Source organism: Zosterops lateralis (genome assembly GCF_965231275.1).
Source record: "Zosterops lateralis genome assembly, chromosome: 1".
NCBI classification, from domain to species: domain Eukaryota; kingdom Metazoa; phylum Chordata; class Aves; order Passeriformes; family Zosteropidae; genus Zosterops; species Zosterops lateralis.
This window is the reverse complement of record NC_139762.1, coordinates 11,640,092-11,665,321: the sequence shown is the minus strand read 5'-3', so window position 1 is coordinate 11,665,321 and position 25,230 is coordinate 11,640,092. Positions and strand designations below refer to the sequence as shown.

Genomic DNA, 25,230 nt, shown 5'->3' with positions numbered 1-25,230 from the left:
CTCTACAGTCACCACCTGAGAAGCAGAGTAACTCCTCTGGCTTGGAGCCACACCCACCCTATCCCTGCTGAACAACCCGGGGCATACAGGATTGCCAGTGCAGCGCAGGGGGGCTGTTCCCAGACGTGGCACCAGCACTGGGCATGTGTTCCAGAGTGCTGAGCATGCCACAAAACCTAGACAGAGACAGTGGAAAGGAGCAGGAAATCCCGGGATTCCATTCCTTAAGCAGGCATACCCACACCATTCTTCAAAGAGGTTTGAAGGGTTTGCAGCCGCTGCCCAGAAATGGGGCCCAGGGTAGTCAGAGCTTCCATCTGCTTCATCTTGCTAGAATGCTATATATGAGCATTTGGAAACCACAAGAGTTTGTTCTGACTCTACAGGCATCTGCTTTCCTAGCACAGATCAAAACCACTGGGCATTGCCTGCACCTCCCCAGTGCAGACCCATCCCACACCTGGCTCACTCTGGGTTTGCTGTTCACACCCTCAGCACTGCCCCAGCATCCACCTCTGCCTGCTTTGCTTTGCCTCCACCTCCTGATAAACCCTGCCTGCCTCTCCCTTGCAGAAGCCCAGACATGTGATTTTGTTCCTCCTGTCTAGTCCTTGTTGCCAGCACTGCTGAGTTCTGCCTTTTCCCATACTTGCTACACAAATAAAAGGGCAGCCTGTCCATGGAGACCACACTGAGCACAGACAGGACCACGGCACATCACAAACACCTACCCTGACATGCCCTGACAGACAAGGGAGAAGCTATGCAAGATAATCATTCTGCACCAGCAGGATTCCTTAGCTGCTTTTCTAGGTTTTGTAACATTTGGTTGGTTTAGGGTAGACAGTGAAAGTCTGATTTCAAAAGCTGGCTGGATTTCACAGGGAAATACTTTCAAAATTAGGTCTTTTGAACTTGCTTTCACATTTCAATAGCTGCTGTATTGGTAGCAGCTGGAGTTAGCACCTAACTCTTGACTTGGTTTGAATAAACCAAATGGTTACTGATGGATCTGCTTCCAGGCTTGACATGGAAGCAAAATACAGCTTGAATGGTAAAAGGTGTGTATGAAAGCTTTGGGAGCTTTGCCTGAATGACAGGCAAAGAGAGATTTCATTTTAATTAATATTTTCCATTTTTAGCACTTAGGCATAAGCCTTTAAAAATGCATAGGTCAGATCTGTGTCTCACTTAAAGTCAGGAACAGTTTTTCTACTGGTTTTGATGGAATTCAAGTTCAATGCATTAACACTGGTGTATCAATATCTTACAATTTGTATCAGCATTAGCATTGCTAATAATTTTACAGTGAATGTCATGATCTATAAGAGGATTTTACATTCAACTTACTAGAATATAACACTTTTAAATGATATATGACACTTTCTAGCTGATAAGATCTGAAAAGTGTGAACTCTCAGTATTTTAATGAAGGATACAAATAACAGCCCAAGGGTAATATTTTTCTATTTAACTCCTTAACCCAATTTTGGCTTATTTTGGAGTTATAAGGTACGTTGGTGCCATACCAGTAGTATCTCGAATTTTAGGCAGGTTTGCCATTCTCCCCAGAAAAGAAGTGGTTCAAGAAGTCCAGCAATCTTGTCTCAGCTCCTCTTTTCCTTTTGCTGCTAGATGCCACTTGCACAGCAGACCTCTGCACTGGTGCCCACAGCACCAAGTCATCCTTGTGTGCTCTGAGCTGGGCAAGACCCTGGAGAGGTCTGGTCCAGGCTTGGCTATGATAGAGCAGATTATTAATCCCTACTACCAACACTGAAAGAAGAAAGCAAACAAGAAATGCAGCCTGGCAAGGAAGCCCCTTGTGATGCTGCAGTTTTTACACCTATTTATGTACCATCTGTTGGTCAGGGCTGTGCCTGCAAGTACAGAATACATTTAATTGGAATGGGCCTGGAAAAGCAGTGTGAAGGGACAGTAAAGCAGTGGTGGAGAACACAGGCATCATGTTTTGCAGCGTGATGCACCAGACACTTGATATCTTGTTGCATTTCTTCATCCATTAATTGCAAGGGGGATTTTTCAGATGCCTTTTCCTCCCTGTCTGCGCAGTGTGAACCACAGCACTGCTCCACAGCCATCTACCGAGAGCGAGGCAGATCTCACCATGGATACCCATTTAAATAGAGAAGTCACAGGACAGTTGCTATTTGTGTGCCTGAATGGAACTCTATTGTGCTATTTTTTTTGCTCCAGTGAAGCAGAACAAACCCTTCTTTTTCTTTGTTTATATGAGGTGAAAAAACATACTGGTACTGACTTTCAGATAAAAAAAACTCTTAGTTGTAGTCAGTTCCTTCTCTCTTTAAGAACATCTGGGGATACAGAGACAGTCCATCTGTCCTGCTCCAACACTGAGACAAAATACCTGAGATCTTAAATACCCTTCTCATTTCCTGTCTGATTTCTATACCTCATGCTGTAGTCCTTTGTGGTCAAGGACTGTTTCTTTTCTCCATATGCCCATATCTAGAAACACCAACAACTCTCAGGCACCAGCCAAATACAAGTTTTTGATATCATGCATGGAATTTTTTTTTTTTTTTTTTTTGAGGTATTGAGTCAAACCTCAGAAGACCTCCTCCTTGTCTCAGGGGGCCATTGTCATCCTTGGTGTAATAACCTCTCTCTCTGCACTCTGGATTTCTGTCTCTATTTTTAATTTGTTTTGCCACAGCGTCCCTGTCAGACACTAGGGGCTCCTTGTGTTTTTCTTGTACAAACATGTAAGCAAACATTAGTTATTGCTGCAGTAAATTCACACACTCAGAAGGAAATGATTTCTGAGGAAAAAAAAAAAAATTAAGGCAAAGGAAAGAATAAAAAAGATGTGTAATGCATTTTCACTAACATCTGAGATGTGTTCTCTGCACAGCCTTGTGCACAAGCCAGTGCACGATGCCAGGCCAGTGGCTGTCCCTGTGAGCTCCCTCTGCCCAGCCCACCTGGTGCTCTGACAGTGTGAGCCAGCTCAGGTCCAGCCACCATGTCTGCTCTGCCCAGCTCTGCAGAGCCACCACGCTCGCTCAGAGCAGGGCTGAAGCTCACAATCTCACATGCAACTCCAGCTCCAATTTAAGACCCCTCATTTTTAAAAAGAGGTTAAAGAACTTTCACAATGTTACCATCGATCAATTATCAATGCATTATCTTAAAGGACACTATGCAAAGTCTTGTCTTGGGGCACATCTTGAAAGGACAATAATGTTCCCCTTGCAGGTTAGGAGATCTAGGAGGTGTCCACATGTGGATTGGATGTCCAGGCTTCTGTTAGTCAGTGGAATCCAGAGACCTGCCCACTTCACCTCAAAGCAGACATCTTGGCACTCCAACTAGCTGGCTAAACTCAGATGTCTTGTGCCAGCTTTGCCTCTGGTATCCAAGATATTTACACAGAATTGCCAAATATTAAACATGACCTTTCTCCCTCCCAAGTGGCAGCTGGAAGTTGGGGCCTATTACAGAATATCTCAAATGGCTTTAAATAAATAAATGTGGACAACTGAAGCAGTCAGCAGGATAGCTCTTCAGGTGTCCTGCCTATGATGGGAGTTTGGATCTATCTCATACAGAGATGTTTCATCCTTCCTGAATGTCACAAAAGAAGACAGCTGTCTTTTCTTTTTTCATTCCCAAAGGATGGGAAGCTTGGCTCCAAATTCCAAATCAGCTCCTCCCCAGAGCATTTTTTCTCCCAGAGGACATCATGGGGCTCACCCAGCTCTTCATGACTTTCCATACCTCCAAGCAGTATCCAGCCTGCCTTTAGCCAATGCACTGACATGGTTTTGTGCACTGTTTGAATTAATTCCACTATAATGTAAGCTGCTGAAAAGAAATGGTGTTTATCCAGGACTCAGCACCTCTCAGACTTTCTCATTACTTACATAGTGTTTATATTGCTCAGTGGTGCCAATCAGGGTAAGTATTTATTGCTGCAGGCTGTTTACTGCTCCATATCTGAATATAGCTGCTGCCCTGAAGAACTCACAATTTAATTATAAAACAAGATACTGGGAGTTTAAAACATGAGAGAAAATTGATGAGCAGAAGAGGTAAGAGTGACAAAGTCAGGAGAAGCAAAATATTTTTTATTCTACTCTGTTTAATTTTTGCAATTATATGCTTTTCAATTAAAGCATAGGGTTTTTTTCAATTAAAAAAAAGGCCAAACAGCTAACCAAACCACATATGCTTCATTTCTCTTTTTCCTCTATCTGTTTCTCATTGTATTTTGTATTTCTCAGTGAAAGATTGGACTTCACATAATTTGATGTTTACATTTAATCATATTTAAGATTCTCTTTTGTCTTTATAACGTCCATCTGCTTATATACCATTGGTTCAGGTGTCTCTCACAAGCTCAGTGCTGGATTATCAGCAGAGACATACAAGGCCTTTCTTTCCCTAGTGGTCTCTGAAACAAGGCAGGTCCCTTTCATCCATTTTGCCTCCATTCCTCTTGGTTGATTTGCCTCCAGGCTGGACAATGTGCCAGCAGGTAGGTTTCCCACTGGTTTCTCAGCAGGACCTCCTCTGGATTTCCTGGGACCATCAGTCCTGCTGTGAGTCTCGAGACATCACCCACCATTATCCCATTCATATCATCCCAATGAATTCCAGCTCACCTCCATCTGCCATCGAACTCACTTCACAGAATCCATGGACACACCTTCTCAGATACAAGATCACTTCTACCATTGATTTAAAAAGATAATTTGTGTTATCTCTGCAGGATACCCCCCACTTATAACTCAATTTGATAAACGGAAACATATGACTGCAAGTATTACCCACATAGCAGACACCAAAACCCTTCTGCTGCTGTGCCACATGCAGAAGAAGCACTAGAAGTGCAAAAGGCATCACAAACAGCATTAAGCTTTTTAAAAAAATTGTTGTGTATTGAAAATCAGAGTTTTGTATGGAAAATCAGTACACACATTTGCACTGTTACCTCCTATTCCGATTCCACAGCTCTGAGCTGTACTCCCCAAGCTCTCCTCTCTCCAAACACAGAAGAGACACAGAGGTTGGAGGGAAATACTCTTCTTCTGTGCCAGAGAGTGGTTGTTAAGAAAACATATCTTGGATGTGTAGGTCACACTGGCATTTATGTCACTAGGCATTGGCCTGGCTGTGATGCAGAGAACTTCCTGATGTATTTGTCAGTGAATACTGAGCCACCTGCACATGTCACAGAAGCCACCAGACATGCTCCCAGCTCAGAACTGACCTCACTGGATTGAGTGAAAAACAGTGTAAACATGTATTTTTCACTACTGGATAGTTCTCATGGTGATTTTATCTATCTGTAGTAACATCAGAAGGATGAATATTAAGTTTGTGTCTAAATCCTGTGTTAGCTGACCATGCCAGTAACAACAACCATGGCTGCCTGCCACCAGGAGAGAAAGCTCTGTTATTTCCCTGACACTGAACTTTCCGTGTTGCATTTAGTTTAGTGAGCCAGTCAGCTGAAGCTTGCTATTCAGACTTCCTATAGTACAAACTGCTTTTTTCTATTTTATTTCTTACACCCAAAGGAAAGTTAGAACAGAGATTGCACAAAAACTCTGCATAAATGATACAGTTTTTATGTGTACCTTGAGGTGCACAGGGATTTCCCCATACTTAGGTAACTATGCTCAGTTTAAATGTCTAACATATGTCAGTAAGTCACAATGAGACATCTCTAGTCACCATTCATGTGGGTTTTCTCTCCTCCCTTTACAAGTCATTCCACTCCCAAAATCTGGCACACACATCCACTCAGGGGTGGCCACAGCTCTCAGTCTGGTACACTCAGCTGTGCTTTCATCTCGTCCTTGTTTCATGGGCAGCAACCACTGTTGGAGCAGCCTGGGTACTCTGGAGCTTCAGCTCCAAACTTAATCCATCACCACCAAGTGCATGACCTTGCTCAACTTGTGGATGACTTAAAAACTTGCATTTCTCCTTCTGGATGATTCCATTGGCAGGAGCTACAAGTACTAATCAAACAGCAAACACTCCTTTCTGCCTGCTTGGAGCCATGTATAAAGACTTAACAGGAAGAAGTAAGTAAGGCATGGACTAAAGATAAGACCCATCAATATGATGGAAAAAACAACACAACATACTAAGAAGGGGGAAAGTTGACTGGAAGAAGGATAGCAAGTTTCAAGCAAACCAGCTGTCTGAAATTAAGTGTTACCATCATAATTGGGGAGGGGAGGAGAGGGGAGAGAAACCAGGGGAGATAATTTGGGGAAACTCGGGGGAAATTTTTTTTTTTCAGCATCAAATGCCATAAATTCAGGTGAGTCAAGGAAGCACTGGGAAGACAGGAGGAATAAACTCTAACCCCCTGCCTCCTCTGAGATAATTGCTTCAGCAGGAGCTCTCATTGTGTCTTGAAGCAACCAGCAGCCTCCACAGAAGCTCTGGGGTAGATGAGGAAATAGATCAATGAGAAATTTTCATGAGAGTAACAGTAGTTTATACAGGAAAATGCTTCCCCTGAAAAAGATCCTGAGGATCAAAATGCTCTGGTACATGTTTGAGATGCCAAGATCACTACTTGAAGCATAAAATGAGAAGAAAACATTTTGACTTCTCAATCAAGATCTAATTGCATTATCTTTCTGAGTATTAGAAAATAACAAGTGTGAAAACTGCCCCTCTTACTGGCATCCTTCTTGCTTGCTGAAAACCAGAAATGAATCCTCATGTCCTGGAAAAGGGCTCTGCCAGAGGGAAGAGGTTTCATAGGGCTGTATTGAATAGATCATCTTGACAATTTCTAGGATTCAGCAGCATGGAGTAATTTTTTTTACAGGCCTCCAAAGACTAGTTGTCTTATTTGACTGAGGAGAAGAGGTACAAAGAACAATCAGACATGACTTTACAGAATATCAGCACCTGATGGTCTTTTCTTCTGGAAATCTTGCTTTGTTCCCTGAGGGCCTGTCTGCTTTTGCAGAGCACAAGAGATACATCAAAAAACCCGATAAGGGTAGGTATGTGTTACACTGTATCTGTAAATTATGGGCATAAAATAACTGGAGACAGGACAAGAGAGTTTCTTCAACAGAGCTAAAGCCCCAGTAGCCATGATGCACAGCAATTCCCAAGTATTTACAAGCCCAGCTCACCAAGTGCAAGACTAGAAGCCACTCTGTCCCTCTGCCACAGGTGGCAGGGGTAGGGGTCTTCATAAAGCAGCTCAGAGACAACCAGTTTTTCTCTGCCCCTGTTTTGCTCCTTTCCTTAGAATTACAGGGAACTTGGTGTCAGCTTATCAGAGAGCAGACAAAGACTAGTAGGCATCTCTGAAATGTCCCCCAAAAACCTATTTTTAAATATATGTGTAAGTATAGTTAAAATTCACCATAAAATAATATTATTTTAAAGTATTCAAGAATTAGCTGAGATTTTCAGGATGATGTTATCAATTCTCAGTGACTAGAGATCCCGTTTTCATGTGATTCTTATTTGTATGGCACAAGCTGTTAGTTTTTTCATTTATATAGCAAAGGAGATCTACAAGAGAATTATCCTTTAAACATTGCAGCATGGGAAGAATGACACCCTTTTTTTGACTTATCTAATAATCACCTTGAGCCCTGCAGCTTCAGAAGCAGTAAGCCCATAATTCAAAAGGATATGTGAAAAGAAACAAGCCAAGAAATCCTTCAGTCCTCACTGATGAATACAACAACCAGAGTTTTCCTGCCACCTTTGCTGCTATCCTCCCTAATCACACCTTCTAGCAAAAGTACTCCTTACATCACTAAGAAAGGTGTAACCTCCTAATCCAGCCATAAGGTGTAAAACTCTCAAAAGATCCCTTTTGTTGGATATGTTTCATTATAAGCAGTAGGTTACTCAATTCTCAAAGCTGTGTGAAAAAACAATCAAGGCCAGGAACAATCATCTTGAGGGACACAGAAATGAAGTGTCAGGCACTGTACATCCAGTGCTTAGCAAAAGGATACACAGGCTCCTTGCTTGCACTGAGCAGTTTCAGTGCATCTGAAGAAGTCATGCACAGCTACCAGAGACAATTTGCAACTCCACAGTTCTTGGCAGAGCCTGGGAAGTCCTTTCCCAGCTACACCAGCTGCTGGTGGTCTCAAAGGACTAGAGAGCACCTGGGAATCACAAGCACTGGAAGGGCTTTTGGATAGACTCCTTTCTATCCTGAGCCACAGCGACCCTAAAAATCAATATGTGTTAAATTACAGCAGCCAAGGAAGTCCTGGCAAAAAGGACCTTCCAGCATTTTGACATAAAAACATCTCGCACGTCCTACAAGTGGACCACAGTGATTCAAACTAGTTTTAAACAAATAATAGTCACTGTTTTATGGCATTTGAAACACAAAAATGGGTCTGAATTTCAACTATTTACCAGACTCCATCAAGCTTTTTTACGAGAAATCTGAAACTTTAGCCACTTTCCTCCACATAACCTGTCCTGTATCCAACACAGAGATGAAATAGCAGCCTGCAGCAATTTTCTTTTGTGGTGTCAGGATAAATTTGTGCCCTCAGCATCCCACTGTTGAACATATTTTATAGTGAAACAGAGGAAGGAGAATCTGAGGCTTCCCAGTAGAAGCAACATCACTCAGACCATACAGACTACACAAGAAATTTGGAGAGCATTTCTGTGTCACTGAGAGATAATGGATGCAGAGTTAAAGCAGAAAACCACATTTCTCCAAGTAAATTAAAAATTTAGGAGAGTTCTGTGATTTGTATTATGTTCTAAGTTAATGCTATGATATTTAGTGATATGACTGATACTAGATTTAGGGAAAAGTGTTGCTTTAGAAAAAAATTCTTTGTAATTAATATTTCATTTGGCCTGAATATTAACTTCAAAAAAGAGACACTTGAATTAAAGTCTTGAGTATTTAAGTTACTATCTTTCAACATTTTATCCCAGCTCATTATTATGCCTTATCCAATATATTCCTTCTATAACTATAAACATTTGATATTCATAGCTTTGCAACTCATTCATTAGGGGCATGACAATTTCATGTCATTTTCCTCACAGATGTCCAACATAATTGAGAATCAGAGAATTAAAATTGCATCCAAACACACACACAGATAAGATATAGAAACAGAAAATCTTAAAATATTTGAGAACACAAGCAGGAAATACAATTAAAGATGCTCATGTTTGAATTGGAAGTTTGGGGAATAAAAATTTATGTATATATGATCCCACAGAATCTTAGTACAGTGCTTAAGATGACAGAGATACAAAATTATAATAATTTTTCAGAGCATATACAACTTTTGCATGGGACCTGTTACAGAGCTCAAACATCTTCATGCCTTAGTTTGCCACCTGTTGATAGAGGATAAATACACTCATATTTCACACAGGAGCTATAATGATATTTAAAGACTGTTGTGAAGTGTTCAGAAACAGTAGTGATAGAATGATGAAAACAGGTACAAAGGCAGAAAATTGCTAACATCCTTACTGCTAAGAAAATCTTAGATTCCAGACTCTTAATTTTTTTTTTTTACTCTGCCAGAAAATGTATAAATTATACAATTTTTCATTAAGGTTTAACTAGCTTTTAAAAAATGGGCCCAAGCTAAAGAAATATATATGTCACATGTTAACAATAACTAAATCAAAGACAGAATATTGCTCAAACCCAGAATATACAAGATCTGGTTTCAAGTCCTGACTCTGCTACAGACCTGCTACAGACAGAGTAAGGCCCGTGCACCAGGCAGCTTTATGGCAGTGCAAAGTCCATGAAACAGAATGCCAATTTTCAGATTTATGATTATGCTCAATTAACAGTAATTATTACAGTTAAACCACCTCCTGAAAGTTTGCAATCAGCTGCTGTTAACAACAGTTTTAATGTTTATGGAACTATTTACAGCTTAGACTTTTTTTACAGGGTGTTCATGAAAGCCCAGGTTTAACGATGGCTCGCACCCACTCTACAGCCTTATTTTAAAATGTCTTAAAGAAATCAGACTCACCTGCTGCAGGGATAAGGCCAGAGGGAAAATTTGCTGAGTGTGGGGTTGTCTGAACTGGTTCTACAGCAGCACTTTAGAAGGCTTGATATCAAACAGCAGCTAATCCAAGAAAGACACAAAGTGCACATGTTCGTGTTGTCAACCGCGTGTGGGCACCCAGTGCTGCTCTCCTGGCACTGGGATTCCACTGCAGTCCAGATGGGGTTTGGCACTGGATATAATTAAGAAACTGTCTCATGAAAGCCTTGTCACAGTGTTAAAAATGACTGTTCAACTAGAAAAGAAACAGATCCAAATCATCACCTGCTCTTATCAAGGCTGAATACTCTATATTACACATCTGCACTTAGTTGAGAAAGTGAAGAGTATGTCATTAAACACTAAACAAGAAGAAAAATTATACTGGAACATATCTCTGTCTACCTCATCTGAACCTGGATCATTCCTTCAGTTAGAGATGCATGGGGTAACAGGGATCATAAATCTATTTGGTCAATAATGGACTTTCATCAGTTTACTTGATAATTAATTTTCACTTAGCTACAAAGGAAGCCTGAGCACTTGGCTAAACTATAGGATACCACATGGAGCTGAAACTTAGACATGCCTATCTTGTATAATCTTTTGGCAGGTCACTTAATCTCTCTTAGTTTCCCCTCCCTTTGGAAGGATTATTTAGTTTCTCCTCATCTCCTCCACCCTGACTGTTGAGATGGTCTACTTGGAACAAGGACTGCCTTTGACACAGTCATACATTTATTTGTGACTTATGAAAAGTACTGACGTAGAAATAATATATATTTAAGATGCCACTCATCAAATCCATGCAATAGAGACTGGTTACAGGATTCTATCAAAGTTTTATGACAGGAATAGCACATTGTGTACCATCATTTAGGATCTTAGGTTTCAAAATGCCTCTCTTCCTGCGAAGCTGGGTAATAGCTTCAGGAATCGTAAAATATTACTTGGCTCATAAGGTCTTACAAAATTGCAGAGTATTAAGTGGTCTGTGACTTTTGGCAAGTGTTCCAGGTCAGCAATTCTTAAATACCAGTGATTCGTGAAGCCTTATCTCATAGACCTGAAGGGTAAAGTATTTTATGAGAGTATGTTTCAAAGGAGTAAAAAGAAATAAACATAAACCAACAAAAAACACAAACTCACAAACAAACAAACAAACAAGAGGGAGTCAAAACCAGGAACTTCCTTACAAAGCAGAAGTCTGGTTCTGTGTTAGTGGAAGTTTTTATCATACCACCCAAGGGCTTCACAAACTTCAATGAATTAATCCTCTCTGTTCTTGTGAGGAAGGAAATACTATCCTTTTTATTATATTGAGAGGAAATCATAAAGAGTGTAAAGCCCAAGTGTTTCAGTACATCCAGTAATTTTTGAGGGTTTGATTTTTCTGACTGCTCAGTTCTAGGTTTAGCTTCCAGGAATATTGCATTGTTTGTAGTACCGAGTTATCTCCTTAAGTGTACCAAAGACCTTTTTTCTTCCCCCAAGCTATGAATTCTAATTTAAAAACTTACACAATCACAGAATGAAAGATTCATCAAGGTTGGAAGAGACCCTCAATATCATCTAGTCCAGCCATCAACACAGCACTTCCATAACTATCCCCAAGTGCCACAAACAAGCACCTCTTGAACACTTCCAAGGACTCCACCACCTCTCTGGGCAGCTCATTCCAATGCCTGACCACTCATCCAATTAATATTTTTTTTCCTAGTATCTAAGCTGAACTTCCCCTGGCACTAATAGCTAAAGGCCATTCCCTCTCATCCTTTCACTTGAGTTTTGACAAAAGAGACTGACCCTGACCTGGCTACTGCCTCCTGTCAGGGAGTTTTAGACAGCAGTGAGGTTCCCCCTGAGACTCCTCTTCTCTAGAATAAAATACAATTTAAACAATATATCACTAATATACTGAGAAGTAACTTACATAGTCCTTTCCATATCTGTTTCATCACAGATCAAGGAAAAAATAGTTAGTCTAATCTTGCTTGATTTTTCTGGATAATTAGTCCAATTATCCATGGACATTGTTCCTTCAGAGATGCACTCTCTCTCCTGACTGCTGAGTATGAGATGTAGAAGAAACAGGAGTAGTTTATATTACCACACACAGCATCCATGGTCAATCTGTAATATTTCACTCCCATCTGGGCACACACTCCTCAGCTACCAGGGTACCAAGGAAAACATCAAACCTCTTTGATCTCAGCAGTGTGCCATTAAAAATATGGAAGCATATTTAGAGATTAAGTTCTACATCCCTCACTGTGAGAATCAGAACGGGCCCAGGCAAGTAGAAAACTCACATTACTTTCCAGAAGTAATGTGTTGCATGGAAATACAGCTTGGGGAAATGTGAAGATATGAAGACTCCATGCCTAAAGAGGTAAAGAATTTTGAGGCCCCTCAAGAACAAGGATATAATGGGGCTTATGATGTTTGAGAGTTTAAAATCAGACCTTTCTTGCTTTTGTTTTCTTGACAAGTACTGCAATCTGGCAAATGGTCTGGCAATGCCAAAAATGGTCTGGCATTAAAGAGCAAAATTATATCAAACTCCTTAAAAAATTTTAAAAAACATTAGAACTAGCAAATCTTTCACTGTTTTAGACCTTTAAGCAATCAACTGTTTATACAGCAGCTATGTGGTGATCACCTAATGGATCAGTACCTGCACTGCTTGAGGTACTGTCTGTCCTTCTGAACATCCATGCACAAAGCTGGTTTATTCCTTTTCCTGATCAAGCTCTATCCTATCTGTCTTCCTCTGCTCAGGGATTTTTCCTCATGACAGTTCTGCAAAAGTGAAACAACTTACTATGGAAAACATCCCCTTGTTTGGCCAAGAGCGAGTGCTGAGATGCACTTCCCTCAATGAACAGCAAAGTTCTGTGTCCAGTAGGGTCTGAGCTCATTCCAGGCACTGGGATGTTCTTTATTGCCCCTACTAGCAAGGGATTTTTAACAATACAGTAACATCAAGAACATTAAAATGTCACAAAAACCGCTCCAAAGGGTGCTTGAGTGTCCTTAAAATAGGTCTTCTAATTGCTGTATTGTCTCTGTGGGAATTTCTAGCAGATACCTGGAAGGCATGCATATGAATCTTATTAATAAGGATTAAAAACTGGATTATTTTATCTGGATTAACTTCTGAGATGCAGATAGGCAGCAATGCATGGTGCAGATAACTATTGACAACTGGTTGTAACGTGATGTAGTTTTGCCACACCTGAAGTAGAAGACAAGCTGAGGACTGGGAGCAGTCCTGGAAGATGATCCTTACTAGACTTTTTTTTCTTCCCCTAAGTCCCAAGAGGAAACCACAGGTTTTCCTTTTGCCTAATTAACTGTAGTTAAAAATAGATAATGATCTGTACTAAATAACTAGAACTGTTTGACAGGACTTGTTTGTTCTTCAGTCGAACAAAAGAACTCTTGAATCTTGTGGGGCTCACTGCAATTTTATATAACTGAAGACTCATTTTATTCCCCAGCTTGGGAAGAGCGAGAGAGCTTGAGGCTGAGAAGTTGGGAAAGTCCTACAGAGACTTTAGCTCTGGCAAAAGTCCCTCATGTTCCAAGCAGAACGTCCTGTGCTTGCACCTGCGTGCCTGCCCCCATCTGCACTCCCTTTTCTTCCCATGCACTTTGTGCAATCCAGCCTGACATTCTCCAGCCTAGGAGGAAGCAAGCACCTTAACATAAAATGCATTTGTTTCTTTTCCCAGCAGTTTCTTTGCTTGTCAAGCCTTGCCAGTGGCAGAGAGGAGCCATTCTGTGGACTGGAACTCGCTGTTGGAGGGAAGTACTCTATGGATCCTGCTTAACAAAACAATCCTGCCTTCCTGCTGCAGCCCTTGTCTTCCCAGGACTGTTCCTCAGCCCAACGCTTCCTCTGCCTCCTCTTCCTCCGTGCAATGAATAGTGTGAGGCTGGTGAGGCACCAGAACGTATTTCCTAGAGAAGCTGTGGATGCTCCGTCTCTGGAAGCGTTAAAGGCCAGGCAGAAGGGGCTTGGAGCAACCTGGACTAGTGAAGGTGCCTCTGCCCATGGCAGGGGGCAGGGAACTCGATGATCTTTAAGGCATCTTCCAAGCCAAACCGTTCTGTGATTCTACGAGAAAACACTGTTCTGGCTTTCATAACCCACATGGAAGACAAGGCTCTGACATTAAATACTCTTCTCCTAAAATTCTCCCATTTAAGTTTATCACTTCCCTTTGAGCCACAGCTGCTCAGTTTTGCTCCACAGGAGCTGCTATAGCAGAACCTGGGACACTCTGCAGAAGGGTAATTTTGGACAGGCACCTGGTCCCTCCGGTTGCTGCCGTGGCAGCGTTCCAGGATATAACGTGTCCTGTGTCAACGCACAGCTCTGGACGCGCTCCCACACCCGCAGCCGCCGGTGAGGCCTCGCCGGACTCGGGCACTGCCCCAGGCCCCCCTCGATCCTTCTGGCCTGAAACACCGCCCGGCGCTGCCCCCCGACACTCGCGGAGACAGCGGGACAGGGGGCACCGCTTCCCCGGCATCAACCCTGACCCACCCTGCCCTTCCTTCCGCCTTCCCCTCCCCTTTCCTTCCTCTTCCCTTCCCCCTTCTCTTCCCTTCCCCGGCTCTTTCCCGCCAGTTCCCGGCGGGACTACGGCGCGCGCGAAGGGACAAAACGCCTCCGGGGGAGGGAGCGGGGGGGCGGGCGGTGCCGGCCCCGCCCCCGCGCGCCCCTTCGCGGCGGGTGACGTCAGGCGCCTCACGCGCCGCTCCGCGCGTCACACGCCGCGCGCGCGCCGGGGCCCCCTCCCCCCTTCCCCGCTCCGCCAATCCGCGTGCGGCGGCGCCCGGCCGAGAGGCGCCGACCAATCCCTTCCGCGGGCGGGGGTGGGACTTCCGCCGGGAGCCGGAAGCGGGTCTCTCATGCGAGCGGGTGGTTGAGTCTCGGCTCGGAGACGTTTCGGGCCCGGAGCCGCCGCCGCCCCCCCGCGCCCCCCCCGCCCCGCCCGCCCCCGGCGCTGCCGCCGCCCGCGCCCCCTCGGCCCCGCCCCGCGCTCCGCTCTCCTCCTCACGGCATCCGGCGGCGAGGCCCCGGCGGCGGCGGCGGCGCGGCGAGAGGCCCCGGCGCCCGCGGGAACCCGACAGGAGCGAAAGGCCCCGCGCCGGCGGAGCCCCCCCCCCCCCCGTGCCCGCCCGTGTCTCTCCTGCCGATCCCCGGCCCGAGGGCGGCGGCGGCTGTTGGTGACAGGTGAGTGCGAGGGGCCGCCCGGCCCGCGCCCTCCGGGCGGCGGCGCCCGCCGGGGCCGTTCCGCACCCGCATCTCCCCCGTGCGGGGGGACGGCGGGGCCGAAGGGGGAGCGACACCTCCCGCTCCGCCGCCCCCTCGCACCGGGGAGGCGGCCGGAGCCGCCATCTTCCCACCCGAGGCGGTTCCCGGGGGAGAGACGGGAGGGAGGAGGAGGATCCCGGCTCGGGGCCGCGGCGGTGGCGGGGGTAGGGCGGGCGAGCCGCCGGGGCCGCTCCCGCACTGCGGCCTCGCCGCCCCGGGCACGGCGGGTGAGCTTTGCCCCCGCGCCGAAGGGGCCTTGCGGGAGCGCCGCGTGTGCCGCGGGGCCAGCGGGAAGGGGCGAGCGCCGGGGGAACCCGCCCCGAGCCTTCCCGGCCGCCCCGCCGGGCCCGATGGGCGCCTGCCACCCTCCGGAGCCCCGGGCGGTGCCGGCCCCCGGCCCGTCGCTCCGGGCACGTCGCGGGCTCCCCAGGCCAGCCGTGTCCGGAGCAGGTGAATGGCCGGGGGCGCGCCCGGGCTGCACGGGAGCTCCTGCGGGACGGAACACACGGCCACGGGCGCTGCGTCGCCCCCGGGATTTAGTTGTTGGGCCTTCGGCAGCCGCTTCGGCGAAGTTGTTTTCACTCTCGGTTTCAGTTTGTCCAGGTGCTCAAAATTACTACGTAGCTTTGTCCACAGTTTAAACAGATGTGTACTTGGCAAACGGTGTTTGTTGTATGAGATTCCTGTGTGGCAGATAAGTATAATTATTTTTACTCTGCAGGTAAGCGAATTGAGGCAAAGTGGTTAAGACTTGCCTGTGGCCACAGAGAAAGAGCTGGTTTCAAAACCACTGTTTAAACTTGAGTCACTGTTGGGGTAAAACCATGGGAATTCTGGCTTCCGATTCTGCCTCTTGTCTCTGGCCTAGTTCTGTTTGCCTTTGAACCCTTGGTAAAATTGGAGAAGGAATCTTTCTTAAGTGCTGCCTCAAGCATTGCAATTGTAAGGTCTGTCTTGTGGTTAAAGTTTTATGTCAGACTTATCTGGTTTTTACAGATTGGATAAATTCTCAAAGGTCAAAGCATGTTGTATGTTTTTTTCGACTTGTTGGGATTTCACAACTCCTGGGTTTTGATTCTGGTCTGGTAACTTTTTATCAGTTGAACTTTCACTTCTCCCTGCTGATCTGTAAGCATTTCTTCAAGTCAGTTCTCAAGATATGAAGTTAATCAGTTTAATCACTCTAGCTATTAGAACAACATTGATATTTTTATATTTTTCATTTCTTGTGGGAAGTGAAAGGGAGGTGAAAACTAGACTGAGGCCTGATAATACACATGCAAAAAGCAGTTTCTATTTTATGTATTATGTCTACAGAAAATTTTATTCTTCTAGATATGCTGTCATTTATGTGTGTATGCTCTTTATACGGAAGCCACAATTACTCCCACATTTTATTTGTCTTACATTTTGGGGAAAAATAATCTGTATTTGAGCTGAGGTGAAAGTTTTGCTTAAATGAATTAATTGAAAACATTTGATCTCTTGAATGTTCCTTAATAAACAATTGTATGCAATCAGGTCCTTAAGCATACACAATGTTCTAGGTTAGATTGAATTGTTTACCTTGTAATTTTTCCAGGTTTTTTTTACCCATATATACACAAAAACTGTAAGGAACTAAAGGTGTCAGCACCTTTAGTATGTGCTGCCTTGGTTGCTTTTTGTGGTTGACTTTAGTGCCAATATACACATAGGAAGTACAAGTGACTGATATGTATTTATTATAGATATTGCTCAGATATGGGGCTGTATCTTAAATCAATTTCATTACAGAGCAAAACAGAAGATCTGGAAGTGGAGGCAGTTATGGGGGCTTGGGGATTTTGTTTGGGTTTTTTGTTTTATTGAGGCATACAGAAACCATGTATGCAGTTTCTGATGATGATTTTTTATTTCATCATCATCTGATGATGATGTTTTATTTCAGTTAGAGTGAAGTTAAATCCTTGGTTTATTTACTGAAATGCAAAGTCAAAACAGTCAGGTTTGTCTAATCTCCATGTTCTGTACTGATCTGTTGCTGTGTCCCTTATTAAGTCTCATATCTTGCAGTGGCTTTGGCTTTAAATCAGTTGAGAGCTTAATTGGCATGGTAATATAAACTCTTTGTTAAATATTTATTACATTACCTCACAAAATGCACATGCTAGACACGGAAAAGGCATGTTTGTGACCATAGTGCATGACAAATCTACAGTGACAGCTTAAAGGTAGCAAAAAACGAGTTACAAAAAACAAAGTAATTAGGTGTAGATGTGTTCCATCAGTTTGATTTTTTTTTAAACTAGGTGGCTTTTAGGACCTTCAGTGCTATTAATGTTTAATTCCATGGTGTCTATATATATTCATCAGGCGTTCACATTCTCGTAAATTAACAGGAAAGGCACACAAATAAGCACATAAAGCACTTGACTTGCCTTTTCTTGTGCCTGTGTTGGAAGGAGCAGGTTTTGCAAAAGCCTTATTGGTCTTGAAGAAGAGCCTTAGAGGTGTGAAGGTGGCTATGGAGGGAGCTCACAAATGCACTGTCAGGGGGGCTGGCGCTGGCAGAAAGAGATGAAGCAAGCAAAAAAATGTATTCTGGAGTCTGGAGAATATTAAGCTTTGTGAGTGTGATTTGTGTGTGTGTGCATGTATGCACACATGTGAGAAACTGCTACATGATGTAATAAGTGTGGTTTACAAGGTTTTCTGTTACTCTGAGCATTTACTAGCAAAACGACATTGTTGGACAACAGGTTTGTCTAAGTCTTAGACGTAACTGTAGAAAATAATCTCAGGCTGCATTTATTTCCTGCATGTAATCAGTGATACTCAGCTAACAGGAGTATTGAAGTCTCGTGCATTTGCATTCAGAATGGGCACACAGGTATGAGTAGGAAGGACAGGATGTTACAAAACAGGATGTTGTAAGGAAGAAAATTAACCCTCTCCCTGCAGTTTTGAAAGAGGCCATGATGTGTGGAGAGCTGTGTAGAAGGTGAGAGTAAAAGCTACTCTAGTAGTAGAGGCCCTGGAAAGGTGTTTGAGCAATGTTGTTCTGAGAGCAAGGCATGCACCTGCTGAAATTAACACTCTGATTTTAGTCCATGTACAAGATCTAGACGGGTGGATTTCACCACAGAAGCCAGTAATTGAATTAGGGAGGGGAAAATGACGTAAAACTTAGAACTAGCACTGCTTCAAAGTTTGTGATCCCTCCAGAAAGAGAAGACATGCACAGCCCTCTTCCCCTGAACTGAAAGTGTGCTTTGTCAAAGGTGCCAGTTCTACCTGTATTTGCATTTTCAATCTAATGCTTTGGGAAAGCTGTGTTTTCTTTTCCTGTGTATTAACTCCTCTGTGCAAAACTCAAGGAAGGCTAGTGTATCATAACAGTCAAACACAAAAATTGCACTCTGAAGCAACTTCTCTGAATATAAATCTGGTATTTCACGTGGTCAAAAAATGTTTTGATACTGTAAATACTGGATGATTGAAGAAGACCCATTGCTATTCCAACAATCTGTTTCATTCTCCTTAAGGATAAGGACTTTGACTGTCTAATAAAAATGTCTACAACCAACAAGTTTGAGGAACTTGTTAGAAACAGGAGACCAGCAGTTGATTTCTGTTACACCCATTCATCTACTCAAGTTCCATAAAAATATTGCAAGATAGAAACAATTTCTGTTAATTGGTTCCAAGCTGGTGGTACTTAAATTTTGGTGATGTGATGGAGCCAAGGATTTATGAAATCACTGGCCTTTCACATCTGTGTGTGGAGCTGTTGCATACCCTTTCTAAAGGAGGGTACCCCCCTGTCCAGAAGCTGGTGCTACGAGCAATACCTGCAGACAACAAAGGTCCTTTGGAGTGCTCAAATTAGGTGTGACTGTAATGCAGCGTAAATGTGCGGTTAGGATAGCCGTGACACTGTTCATTCTGTGATGTGTGCTGCTGCAGGTATTTTGTGTCTGGGTATGTGTTTCAGGAACAGCAATTAGCTCCAAAATTGGAAGTCTGACAGGGGTTACTAATATGTGGCCAGCTGCTTGGCCTAGAACATTGCCGTGAATTGGGGAAGCGCTGTTTTGACACCCTGATGAATCACCAATTTCTTTGAGTCTTAATCTTTTCGAATGCTCTCATTTACCGTGGAGGGCTGGGCTATGCATGTTCTGGATCCTGTCAGTCCAGCTCCTTAATGGGTAGTTGAATGATGTAATACAAAAGGAATCAGTTGTTCATAAGCTGAATGGATTGCCACCTCTGCACTTCCAGCAGCTCTGTTGTTATTCTCATAAGGCTGTTGGCGTGTAAGGAGCTGGTGTCCCAGAGAGCATATCCTACAGTAAAGGTTTATTGTGGATTGCCTCTGTGGCAGTGTGGAGCTCACAGATGTATTGAGTTCAGTGTACATGTATTTTAGGTAGTGGCAGGTATACACAGCTTTGAGTTTGGGATGTTGCACATATAGAAATGTATACCGTGGTAGCCTGTGACGAATTGGACACAATTGCTTTATCTGTTAGGGATTCTTTTCTGAAAATGCCAATATCACTTTCATTATTGAAAACAGCAAACACTGGCAATACAGACTTCAGAAATTACACCTTCAGATGCTATCAGAATTTCACATGGAATATGTTCAGGAATACACTGAGTTTTCAGTGTGAAGATCATAAAGTTATTTTATCTAAAGCTTGTGCTCAGCTTTTTGGAAGTCTAAATACTGTATCACCTTATTTTAGTTTTATATTTCTTGTGGTTTTTTGCACAAGTATCTAAACAATATTTTCTCTTTGCATGGGTTAATTCTCTCTCAGCTTCCTATTGGCCCTACCCTTCTGACTTCTCAAAGTAAGCAACAATGGTGAATACTTTATTGGTACTATTAATAAGGCAGAGTTCCATCTGTCTTGTTAGTGGAATTGCAAACTTGCTTAAAACACTGTATATTTCTGTTATTCTGTTAAAAGTGTTTATCAGTGTTTCTCAGCAGATCTCATGTTCTGCAGTCTGTTTCCAAGTAAAGTATTTTATAATTGCAGGATTCCTGTGATCTAACAGGGAAACCCGAGAAACAAAATATTAGTTAAATAGTTACTACGTTGAGAAAAAAAAATAATTTCATAAATCTCATTTGGCAGAAACTTAATGAAAGGTTTTGAAAGCTTTACAGTGATGTCTCTTGGCAGCTTTATGGTTTTGTTTTCGGTCACTGTTGGTATCCATATGCGTATTTTCACAGGTTGTGATGCTGTCACAGGTTGCTCCACAACAGAGTCTGACTCTGACTGTTGTTCAAACAAGGAACTGATGAATCAACAGGCCAATGTCCAAAGTAGCTTGCTTTTCCATACCCTAGTGCTGAGGGTTTATGCTCAAATGTTTGGATGTATCCTCATGGTTTCTGATTCTTGTTCTAGGAATTAAAAAGTAGAGCAAAAGTGAAGAATGGGCACAGTTACTTTAAGTTCTGTGCTACCTGTATGTGCAGAATTTGCAGTCTTATCTTGGATTTTCATTCCCATTCAATGTTGTTGCTGCCCGACAGATAGGGACAGAAAATGGTCACCATGTTGCTGTTTAAAGCAGCAAGGCAAACAATTTGGTCAGAATATCATTGTCTACTTTGGCATCTCTCCAGGATCTTGGGTTTGTGTCCCTGCTCACATTTAAAGCTTCTTGTCCAATTCTTTGTAATAAATGTCCAAAAAATTATGCTATAAAGAAGGGAAGGGGCTCCTTTTAATGAACATATGTTGCAGCTTAGCTTATAGTCTGTTTTTTTGATCTTAATTTCTTAATTAACATTGTGTATTCTAACTGCTTGGATTCAAGGAATCAGTGGAATTTTTAGAAGGGTCTGTGCTCAGTTATTTTGACTTGCAAGGAAGGATTATTGTCATTAAATCAAAGCTAAAATATTGGCAATCCATCCTTTAACTGTGAGTCAAAACCTGAATTACCAGTAGTTTTGATTACAGTGACACTCTGGAAAGGTGGGGTGCTCTAACTGTGAACAAATGTTCACCAGGAGGTGATACTCTTTCATACAGTGTTCTAAAGCTCAGCAAGTGTTGCTTCTGGTTTCGGTGAGGCTTGTAATGGAGGATGGTAGCCTTTATTAAAAGAGGAAGCAATACTAAAATGACTGGATTATTGGGGTTAAATTCTATTTTTGGCAAAGAGGTTAATGAAATAATCATTAGCAAAAAAACATTAGCTTCCTTTTCTTTTACAAAACCTTAAATTATGATCCTTCTGTAAGTAGTTAAATTTCACTTTAGATTTGGTCCTGAACATATTTCAAAACTTCAACTAACATTTTAGGTCAATGAATGCTTTTCAAGTCATCTGAAAAAAAAAAAAAAAAAACAAAACCAAAACTAAACTCCAGAGCAGGAGGGGAGTTCATCCCAAGCTGTTTGTTTAGCAGAATGACTGTTCATTGAAATAGACTTTGCATTGTCAAGGATTGCTGTATACATTCGTGTGGGAACAAAAATTGTCACTGTATCTTTTTGTTTATCACTGGCATTATCAACATCTGATATGGTTATATATGCATCTCACTTGGACTTTATGTAGGTATAGATCCTTTTCTTTCTTAGTTTTCCCAGGCCTGTTATGAGGGAAGCTACATTCCAGGAGGATGGTAAGGGTTGTCCCATTGGTTTGCATCAAATCTTTTCCAAAATTCTAGCTCTGTGTGCATTTGAGTTTGAGATCCTTGGTGTTAGATTTCTGCTTCCCTGAGTTAAGAGTTTATTGTATGGTCCCAGAATGTCATGATAAAGAACTTGGCAATTTTGCTTTGAACTATGTATGTGTCTTAAATCATAATTCAAAGTACTAAAAATATCAAGGGTCTTGCAAATTCCAGATGCAGCTTTTGACCTCCTCTTGCTTAAGTGCAACACCGATTGCAGACTTGAAACATGGAATCCAAGTAATAGCAATATTCTAAGATAAGACCATTAAGATCTGTTAAAGAAGGTCAGACTTCTAACCTCACCCTTGGAACTGCACTAAATATTAACCCTATGGATTCAAGTGGTGTTTTTAATCTTGTCTTCCATCATAAAATACTATATCTGCTTCTGCCAACTTCGGAATTTTTCTGAGGAAGATGATGTTCATAAAATGCTGCCCAGCAGAGCTGGGTTAGTTGTTTCCTTTACCTTTGCCAAGTGTCCTCCCTGGAGTTGCAGGCAGGCTGTGAGTGCCTCAGCCACTCTCTGGTTGGCAGTGGAGTGAAGAATGCGGAAAACTTAGAGCTGGTATTGGTAAATCCTGAGGAGGAACATTCAGTAATTGAAACAAGGAAGTTTGTTGTTCCCAGCATTGCCAAACTGACGCTCTTCATGCACAACATTTAACTTTTTCCCTCTAAGCAAGTGCTAAACCTCCTGGAACCTTGTCATGTGTTACAGCATTTGAAGATTTAGTGTTTCTTTGAATTACTGGGAAAAGCCAAAGAGACCATCAGTTGCTACCTCTTAGCTTTAAAAACCTGAAGCAACTAGTAAAATACTGTAGAACAGTCCTTTTGTTAAACTAACAGAATTTATGAAATGGAAGGTCTACTTATAGTGGGCCTGACATGCTGAGATGCTGGTATGTTATCCAGCAAAATTCAGTATCTTTCTAGTTTTCACTCCAAGTCAGGAATCAGTTTGTCTTAGACTGAAACTGTCTCTCACAGTGAAAGTGCAACAGTCTCTGTCAACTTCACTGCTCTGTGTGAGCTCTTAGCATGCTTAATTGTTGCTTCCTTCAGCAGAGGAATAGGAAAATTAATCTCATACTTCCCTTCAGTAGTTACTTTAAAGAAAAGCACCTTCCCACCTCATTGGTTAAGTGAGAGCAGGCCAGTTATGTGGGGAAGGAAGGGAAACAAAGAAAATACATTATTATGCAAAATATTATCTTTGTATAATAATTCCTCATGTGCATGAATTCAGAGGAGGTCGGGTAGGATGAGACAGATTTGGTGTCCAGAGGGCCAAAGTAAACTTACCTGCTGAAAATGTGTGTCAAAATAAATAACTATAGTCAATAGAAAAAAATATCAGAGAAGTCTTTTTCTGACTGTGGCTTTTTCTGATAGACATGTTAATCTCTTAATGTAGTGTCTTGGTTGGTGTGGGAAAGAGCAATACAGGCTTATTTTGAGAGTTCAAAAGTTTAAGCTATCTTGTAGTGTTCTGTAAATGACTATTTAAAAATAGTACAGGAATGAGCAATATTTTGTGAAATCTAGTCATTAGTGCTAACAGGTATTTGCTCCTGCCCTATCTACTCCAGGACAAGGTTGAATTTTCTTGCCAATTCAATTTATTGTTTCTAACCAATTGCTCTTCTGCTTTCTGTGTGTACAGAAGTTTTGTGCAGTTTTTGACTCATGTCACATTACTGCAGACAAGCAAAAGGGATGACGGTATTTGATTTAGGTGAGGTTTTGTATTTGATGCTTTCCATATTTTTTCCCCATCATTTAACATTTGCAGGAAATGACAAAATTAATTTCTGCATCAGTGAGCAATATTAAATACTGGTATTAAATTAACATCCTAGAACAGTCTCCCTGATAATTTGTTGGCATAAAGATCTCTGGAGTTATTGAAAAGCTTTGACTTCCAGAGAAAATGCAATTAGCCTATCAAAGATCACCCCAAAGCATCTGGAATTAATACTTGTGTAGAAAGTAAACAATTTTAGCAGTTAAATTTTTGAATATTAGTAAAAATACCAAGACTTTTCTTTGTATTGCCTCAGCTATGACTCGTGTTTGCAGATCAGAATCCTACAGCACTGGACACTGGAAGCACAGACTGTTGCCTTGTAGTTGGGCAAAGTCTAACAGGTAGATGCAGGTGGATGGGAGTGTTACAAGAAGTTAATGTGAACAGTGGGTTAGTATAATATGTGATGCCTATGCCCTGATGAGAACCTAATCAGTTATTAAAATATACTAATTAAAGAAAAAATCTTGCAGAAGGAGGGAGCTTCCATCACATCCTGCGTTTTCTTTCAACCCATGTTTGGCATAAATATAAGGAGGTTTATATACTTAGTCATTATTTAGGCTGGCTGGTTTTAGAAGATTATATGAAAAATTTGTCTGCCTCTATGGTTAGGCTCATTTAACAAATGTATTCCAAATGTAGTTTGGAAGCAGAGGCAGATACGAAGTGCTGAGCATAGTGTGGGGTCCAACTCCAAGCTTGTTATTCTGTAGCTACTTTAAAGCATTGTTTGCCCTGTATTTTGATTTAACTGGTTTTCTGATTATTTCAGTGCAGAGCAGCAGTGGCTTGCACTGGCCTGTCCTTTCACTCTTTAATTCAGTACAGGCCATGTGCAATCTGCTGGGGTTTCTCTTGTGAAGGTCCTGCAGGTATGTTACTGTAGCCTTTCTTTTAATTATTTTTTTTTTAATTGGTGTAAGAACTACTTGTGATGCTTTGTAACAGCAGCAGCAAAGTGATGTGGACCTAAGGTTTTCAGTTCCACCCAGAACTGAGGTACTTGGTTTGCAGTGCTCTGCTCCCCTGGTTTCCAAAGCAGGACAGAAGGATTAATGCCACCAGGTGTTCAGCCTGAGTTCTCTCCTGGTCTTCTGGTGGTCACAGGAGTAAAGTGCATTTGCAGGCAACTACTGTGTAGTTCTCTTTCTAACTGGAGAAAGGGGTGATCAGATTTATTCAAATTCTCTTCTTGCTGGTGATGTTTTCTGCCAGAGCTGGGAGTTAGGGAGGAAGTCAAGTGCTCACAAATACAAGGGAGGGAAAATGATGGAGCATTTTAGTGGAAAATCTTCGAGGTATTCACCTAATCTACTTGAGTAACAAATTCTTGATC

The 25,230-nt window shown here is 42.5% G+C and overlaps 1 protein-coding gene across 2 annotated transcripts in view; it reads left to right on the top strand.

The window, feature by feature from the left end:
• Positions 1 to 15,209: 15,209 nt before the first annotated feature.
• The window catches only part of LARP4B (La ribonucleoprotein 4B), a 55,953-nt gene continuing 45,932 nt past the window's right edge, over positions 15,210 to 25,230 (top strand). Inside the window, exon 1 of one of the 2 annotated variants that reach the window (XM_083869268.1) lies at positions 15,210 to 15,294. The gene's annotated coding sequence lies outside the window, so the exon portion shown is untranslated. Of the gene's footprint in view, positions 15,295 to 15,892; positions 15,979 to 25,230 lie in introns of those variants that run through there. The other variant, XM_083869269.1, reaches the window with a different exon arrangement.